This window comes from Nycticebus coucang, chromosome 6 (assembly GCF_027406575.1).
Source record: "Nycticebus coucang isolate mNycCou1 chromosome 6, mNycCou1.pri, whole genome shotgun sequence".
NCBI lineage: Eukaryota > Metazoa > Chordata > Mammalia > Primates > Lorisidae > Nycticebus > Nycticebus coucang.
In genome coordinates, this window is record NC_069785.1 from 13,372,815 (window position 1) to 13,379,776 (window position 6,962).

General features: G+C 38.6%; 1 non-coding gene across 1 annotated transcript; it reads right to left on the reverse strand.

The window, feature by feature from the left end:
- Positions 1-5,358: 5,358 nt before the first annotated feature.
- Positions 5,359-5,521, reverse strand: LOC128589560 (U1 spliceosomal RNA). The gene has a single exon (XR_008381102.1). It is a non-coding gene; the product is annotated as a U1 spliceosomal RNA (small nuclear RNA).
- Positions 5,522-6,962: the final 1,441 nt, after the last annotated feature.

Consider the following 6,962-nt stretch of genomic DNA (forward strand, 5'->3'; position numbering starts at 1 on the left):
GAAAATGATATGTAATAAGGGAACAGGCAGGGGTGTAGGAGGCCAAACCTATTTAAGAGGCTGGGCTTGGTATTTGCTTTACAAAATCTCTTTAATAAGGCTGACAACATTAAGGCAATAGTCTCAAAAGGCTGCGGGGGGCGGGGGGAGAGGTGTATCAGATATAATAGAAATAGAAAAACAAAACCAGGAAGAGTTTTTTTAACCAAATTTTTTAACCAAATTATACATTTACTGCCTTTATAATTTTAAGTTGTTCTTATTGAGCTCAAAAATAATAACTCATTCAACTTTTTATTTCTGGAACACAAAATTTCACTTTCACTGGGCATATCACAGACTTCAATACTTGGAGAATAATAAACATATTATCAAGAAGGTTGAGGAAGGGCTTTCTTTGGGAGTTTTTTATTTGTTTAAAGTGAGTTTTTCTAGATGTGATGACCACAAGCCCATTTTGCCATTTAGGCAGGAAATAGAGGGAAATGTTTATATTGATCTAATATCTTAACAGAATTTTGGATGACCAGAGAGTTGAAAATTTGTATACACTAAACTTGTAAACCCATATGCACTTACATATCTGGTTTATTCCTAGATATAATGTGTAATCATTTTTCTTTTAAATATATAGTTTGCAGACCATCTGGCATTTGAATCAGTAAAAGAAGTAAGGAGTAGTGGTATTAATTACAAAATACAGTTTCTTGGGCCACATTTCAGACCCACTGACTGAATAGGAGATTCTAGATTGGGAAGTGAAATGTAACCATGCTTCTGGAATCAAGTTTTTCATAAATATAGTTTGTCATGTTTTAAGGAGTAAGAAAAAGAGGCAGTGGGTCCAATGGTAAAATTGGACCCCAATTAAAGATTAAAATAACATAAATCGAATGAGTTAAAACAAAAGAAAATAACCAATTCTTATCAAACATACTTCTGAAGGTAATGTCTACCTACTAGCCTCCAAGTTCAGAAAATTGTTATGTATTTTAATATTGCAAATTCATCTTGTCCTCTCATTTTACATGATATGAGCATTCCTTTATGTTTCACTGAAAAATATGAATAATCACTATTTGTATAGTGTAAGAACAAATTCCAACTGTCTTTTAAGAAACGATGTTGTAGGAGACCGGATGATTCAAGGGAAGAACCCAGAATGAAGCTTTGAACACTCTATAAGAAACAGCTGTGACAGCTCGGTAATGTAACACCTTGGTGATAAGGGCATGGGGAAGGGATCGGCGTTCCTTAACACGAGAGCTCGAGCATCAGGGCTTGGCAGTCTCCACACCTGTGGTGCAAACAGCCATGGGTCACTTCTACAATTAGCTGCAGGAGAGGTCAGTCCGGATTCTCTTTCTTTCAAGGATTTGCTCACTCTGACTCTTTGCTCCTCCTGCTTGGAGGGCACTTGCTCGCCACCCTTCCGCAAGACTGCTAAGATTCACTCTCCTACTAAGATGGTTTCTCTCCCTCAAAGACTGTCTCTCTCTCTCTCTCTCTCTCTCTCTCTCTCTCTCTCTCTCACTAAGTTGAATAGCCTTCTGGCATGGAAGGGGAGTTGATCCCAAGCAAGGTAGCACAGCGGTCAGCTCTGGACAGTTAGATAGGCTGCAGTGGGAGACCTGGCCAGACCTGGGCCCCCACACAATATTAATCAATGATTTCTCATTGATTAATGAGAGTGGAGAAATGTGTAATCACTGCAATTCTCATTATGCTTAACCTTGTAGTTATTTGCTTGTTATGTGACTGTGACTGTGATAAAGTAAAAACATCTTGAGCCATAAGTTATAAGTGTGGGGAACACATTGCCAGGGTCCCACCCCGGGGGCAGGGCTTTATAAGACCCACTGAAGAAAAATAAAGTTAAAAGCTGCAAGACCGGACATGCAGAATAGAGCTTTAAAAGGTGGGGAACAGGGGACCACCGCTAGCTTGTGGGTTCCTACCAATGGCCCTGAGTGTTCGTTCCACTTAGCTTTTATTGAAGGCTATCATCTCATTCAGCCCAGAGGGTAAGCTGAGGAAAGGAACAAAAATTCCAGCAGTTTCTCTGAGTATTCAAGTTAGTTTTCATTCTATCTATAATCGTTAGCTTTAAAGGTCTTGGCAGCCTTGAGAAATCTGGAACCCGGGTCTTGTATGGGGGCAGCCTCCTGTCTGTCATACACACAGGTCATACACACAGGTTTCTGGGGGTGGGGGGAGTGAGGGTTAATCCCCACTAGTTCTATGTGGAGCAGGTTCCTCTGAAGAATTGGAAGAAGAGAGGAATTTTCCTCTGCTCTCCAAACCTGGGGCATTTTCCTCTGTGATCAGGGCACAAACCCTCCTGCCCATGTTTCAGAGCTGAAGTTGTTCCCTTAATCTCTGCCCTGGCCATGCTACAAATCCCCACAGTGGGTATTTGCTTTGACTGTTGACTGGGCAGGGATGGCCTGGTTAATGTCCTCCCCAGCCCTAGCACATAGCTCCTCTACGGCCATTCCCCTTCAGCGTGTTTACAGACCCAGCAGGGGTGTTTGCAAGCTGTAGCCCTTGTAGGCCAGGCTTCTAGCAAAAGAAGTAATTTAGCTGCTGGTTTAAAAGTAAAACACCTAAACTGTTTTTATTCTGCCTTGCTCTGCTTATTTCTCTGTTTTTCCTTTTCTGGGGGTGTTTTCCCTTGCTAAGAATGGGGTCTTTGGTCCCCATTCTCCCTGAAACACATAATGAGGATATCTCAATATAGGCAAAGGGAACAGCATGTCCAGGGCAGCAACAACAGTTGCTGACCTGGGACACAGGCTGGGCATGGGAATTTCAACAAAGTTGTAGTCACATGCGCAGCAGAATAGGGCATGTGAGTTAGCAGCAACAGCTGCAACCAGGTACACAACAAATAAATCCCTCAGCTAGGCAGAAAAGGCTAAGGCAGATACCGGTTAGACCAATAAACAGCCGGTGTCAAAGCAGTTTCCCATGCTGGATACAGGAAAACGGTCCTCACTTCCTGCACATCCTGCTACACAGTGTCACATTTATTATAACTTTTTCCTTGAAGCTTTTTCTCTTCTTTGTTTGAATATCAGTAAATACCCATTGGAATCTAGAGTTGGGGCTGCACGTGGGCAGTGTCTGGCCCCACAGGATCCCTTATTCCCAGTAGTTCTGAGGAGTCTCATGTTCAGTTTGCTTTGTTCCCAAGAACCCAGAAGCTCCGCCTTACCTCAGTATGCGGAATGAAGAGTTTATTTTTAATTACTTGAATTCAAATAAGCATTTTTAAAATGAACATAAAAATAAAAACTTGAAGTTCTTACATTCTTACATAAGATTAACTTTTAGCAAATAAGCTTTGCATACCATGGATTATATTTTATAATATTCACTCATATAAATAATATATGATACTGATTCAAGGTTTTATTCATTTACCCGATTTTAGTGGGAGACAGGGAAGCATTTCAATATTTCTTTAATAGAAGATAATACCAATAACTAAGGGAATGCTGGTGAAAATGTAGTCTGTAAATCAGGTCTTCCTATCCCTTATCAATATTATCTATCTGCAATTTTAGATTTGAGATTTGATATCAATTGAAGAATGAAATTGATTGAAACATTTGTAGATGGCCGGTCACATCTTACACATCATAATTTTGAATGTTGATTCACCTTGAATATAGATGAGTGCACCACTGTAAACTCTGGTGACTTTAAGACTTTTCCTAGATATTGAATATTAAATAGCCAATGCAGGACATTTTGACCACTTTCATTTGTTACTTTTTCTTAAATATTATAAACTGAATGAATAGCAATAAAATACATTAAAATATTAAATGAGAGGATAAACATTTTCCATCATATAATGCTCTATTAACTAATGAAACTAATAATTTAAAAATTGCTACCTTCTATATTTCTTTAGCAAAGAAGTCACTGACGTTTTGATATCATTGACTGATATCAAGACTTCTGATATAATTGATTTTCTTCTTCCATCAAGTCTGTCGATCAGAAATTATGTTTGTTCGTTTTTTCACCAAACTGATCATGGAATGCATTTCCAAATGAATGAGGCTAAGATAAAAACCTATTGTCCACAACAGAAGTGTATATTGTTATTTATTTATTTGGAATTCAATTAAAGTGTTTTTTTTAATTTCAGATTGATATGAAGATACAAATGATTATTTTACATGGTTTGCATTTCTTATAGTTCATGTTGTGGTTGAGCCTTTCACCCAGGGGGTGCACTGCCTACCCTTACATTGTACAGAGGGTGTGCTGTGTACCCTTACGTTGTACAGAGGGTGCGCTGTGTACCCTTACGTTGTGAAACTCAGGTCAGAGCTCACCGATCACCCTCCCTCCTCTCCTTTCTCCTTTTTGGTCCCCCCTCCACTTGAATTTGTGTTTTTCTCTCCTATGGGCACACCGTTGTTTATCTGTTGGTTTCATATTAGTGTTGAGTACATCAGATACTTGCTTTTCCGTTCTTGTGATGCTTTCCTATATTGTTTTTAAACAGCAATGGATGCAAGCATGAGAGAGCCAACAGAAGACCACTGGCATCCTGCAGGTTTTCATAGCTCAGTTAAAAGCAACTTCATCTCACCAGTAGCTGGGACAAGTGTCTTGGAATTATCACTAACGTTTCTCCTTCTCTCTCTGATTGCATCCAGTCTATTGTTCTATCCCATTGTTTTTATTTTGCACTCTTCTTCCAGCCCCCTTCTGAGTCTCCAGTGTCTATTAAGTTATTCTGTAGAACCATAATTACCCCACCTTTTAGCTCTCAATTGTGAGGGTGGTTGTTCCTCGGTCACTTCACTTAGAATAATGACTCCAGTTTCCTCCTAGTTGCTACAAAAGAAACTATTTCATTTTTATGATGGTTGCATAGCATTCCACGTCATGTGTATACCATACATTCTTTATCCACTCATTTTCTGCTGGGCATTTAGGTTGTTACCACATCTTTGCAGTTATGAATTAGGCAGTGAGAAACATTCAGGTGCAGGTGTCTTTTTTTTATATAATGCCTCTTTTCCTCTGAGTAGATGCTCAGTAGTGGGATTGCCAGATCAATAGTAGGTCTATTTTTAGTTCTTTGAGAAATTCCCACCCTGTTTATACTTATATATACTACTATCCATGGTGGATAGGTGCTCCTTTTTTACCTCACCCATGCCAACATCTGTTGCACTTTGCCTTTTTATTAACAATGGCCATTCTGATTTGAGTAAGATGGTTATACTGGTGATTCTAACTTGAGTTTATGCGATGATTAGCGTATTAACATTTCATCATTTGTGTTAGGTATTTGTATATCTTCTTCTTCTTCTTTTTTTTTTTTTTTTACAGGGGAGAGCGTGAATGCTGTCCCCCACTACCACAAATTATGCAGTCGAGTTTCCCACATTTGGGAAATCGCAGGGGTCAGCACATCTGGAGTACAACGGATAAGCCTCGCCTCAGGAAAACCACCTTCGGGATCAGGGTATCTCTGCTGCCAGGTACGTATGTGTATCTTCTTTTGAAAAATGTCCATATCTTTTGCCCATTTTTTAACGATGCTGATTTATTTGGGTTGCTTGTAGATTTTGGATATTAGTTCTTTGCCTCCTACACAAAAGACATGTGAATATTTTCTTCCATGCGGTATGTTGCTCATGTACTCTGTTAATTATTTTAGTGTGCATACATTTTTTACTTTAATCGAGCCTCATTTGTTCATTTTGTTCTTGTTGTATTTGCTTTTGGGATCTTAGCCATAATTAAGGCCATAACCCTGGTCAATGTCCAGAAGAGTTTTTCCGAGGTTTTCTTCTAGAATTTTTGTAGTGTCAGGTTTTACATTTAAGCCTTTTATATACTTTGAATTAACTTTGGTACATAATAAGAGACAGGAATTCATTTTTATTTTTCTGCATGTTGTTCTCCAGTTTTCCCAGCATCATTTTGAATGGAAATTCCTTTCTTTACTGTATATTGTTTGTTTTTTTGGGAGATCAAGTTGGTCATGCATATGTGCCTTTAGTTCTGGGTTTCTATCCTATTCCATTGAAGGGTACGGCGGAGAGACCCTGCTTTTATAACAGTACCATGCTGTTTTCATTACAGCAACTGAAAGTATAATGTGAGTAACATGATGCCTCCAGATTTGATCTTTTTGCCTAGGAGTGCTTTTGCTGCTAGGGCTCTCTTTTGATTCCACGTGCATTTTAGGATTTTTTTTTTCTAATTCTTTGAAACATGTTCATATTTTGAGGGAAATTGCATTGAATCTGTAAATCACTTTCGGCAATGTAAATCTTTTAACAGTATTGGTTCTTCCGATCCATGAGCGTAAGATTTTTTCCATTTGTTTTAGCAAAAAACTAAACAGTTTGATCAGTGTTTTATGGTTCACCTATAGAGATCTTTCACCACCTTGGTTAAGTATAATTCCCAGTTATAGTTTTCTATGTTATTATAAATAATTTTAAATTCTTGATTCTCGGCTGTTGTTAGTGTGTACAAATGCTATTGTGTCTGTTAATTTTTAATCAAAGACTTTACTGTTTTTATTTATCTATCCTGGAAACCTCCTCTTTTCCAATTTGGATGACTTTTATTTCTTTTCCTTGCTTGATTGCTCTGGTTAGAACTTCTAGTATTTTGGAGAGCAGAAGTGGTGGATAGTGAGAATATTGGTCTTTTTTCTAGTTCTCAGGGAAAATGCTTCCAACTTTACACTATTTGGTGTGATATCAGTGTGGGTTTGCCATATATGGCCTTTATTATTTTGAGGTATGTTCCTTCTATGCTTCGTTCATTAAGGGTTTTTAAAATTAAGTGGTGTTGGATTTTATCAAATGCTTTTTCTGCTTCTACTGAGATGATTCCATGGGGTAGGGAAGCTCACCTCAGTTAGCAGGGGTGGGCAGCTGGGTTTGTCTTTTCCTGACCAGGTCCCCTGCCGG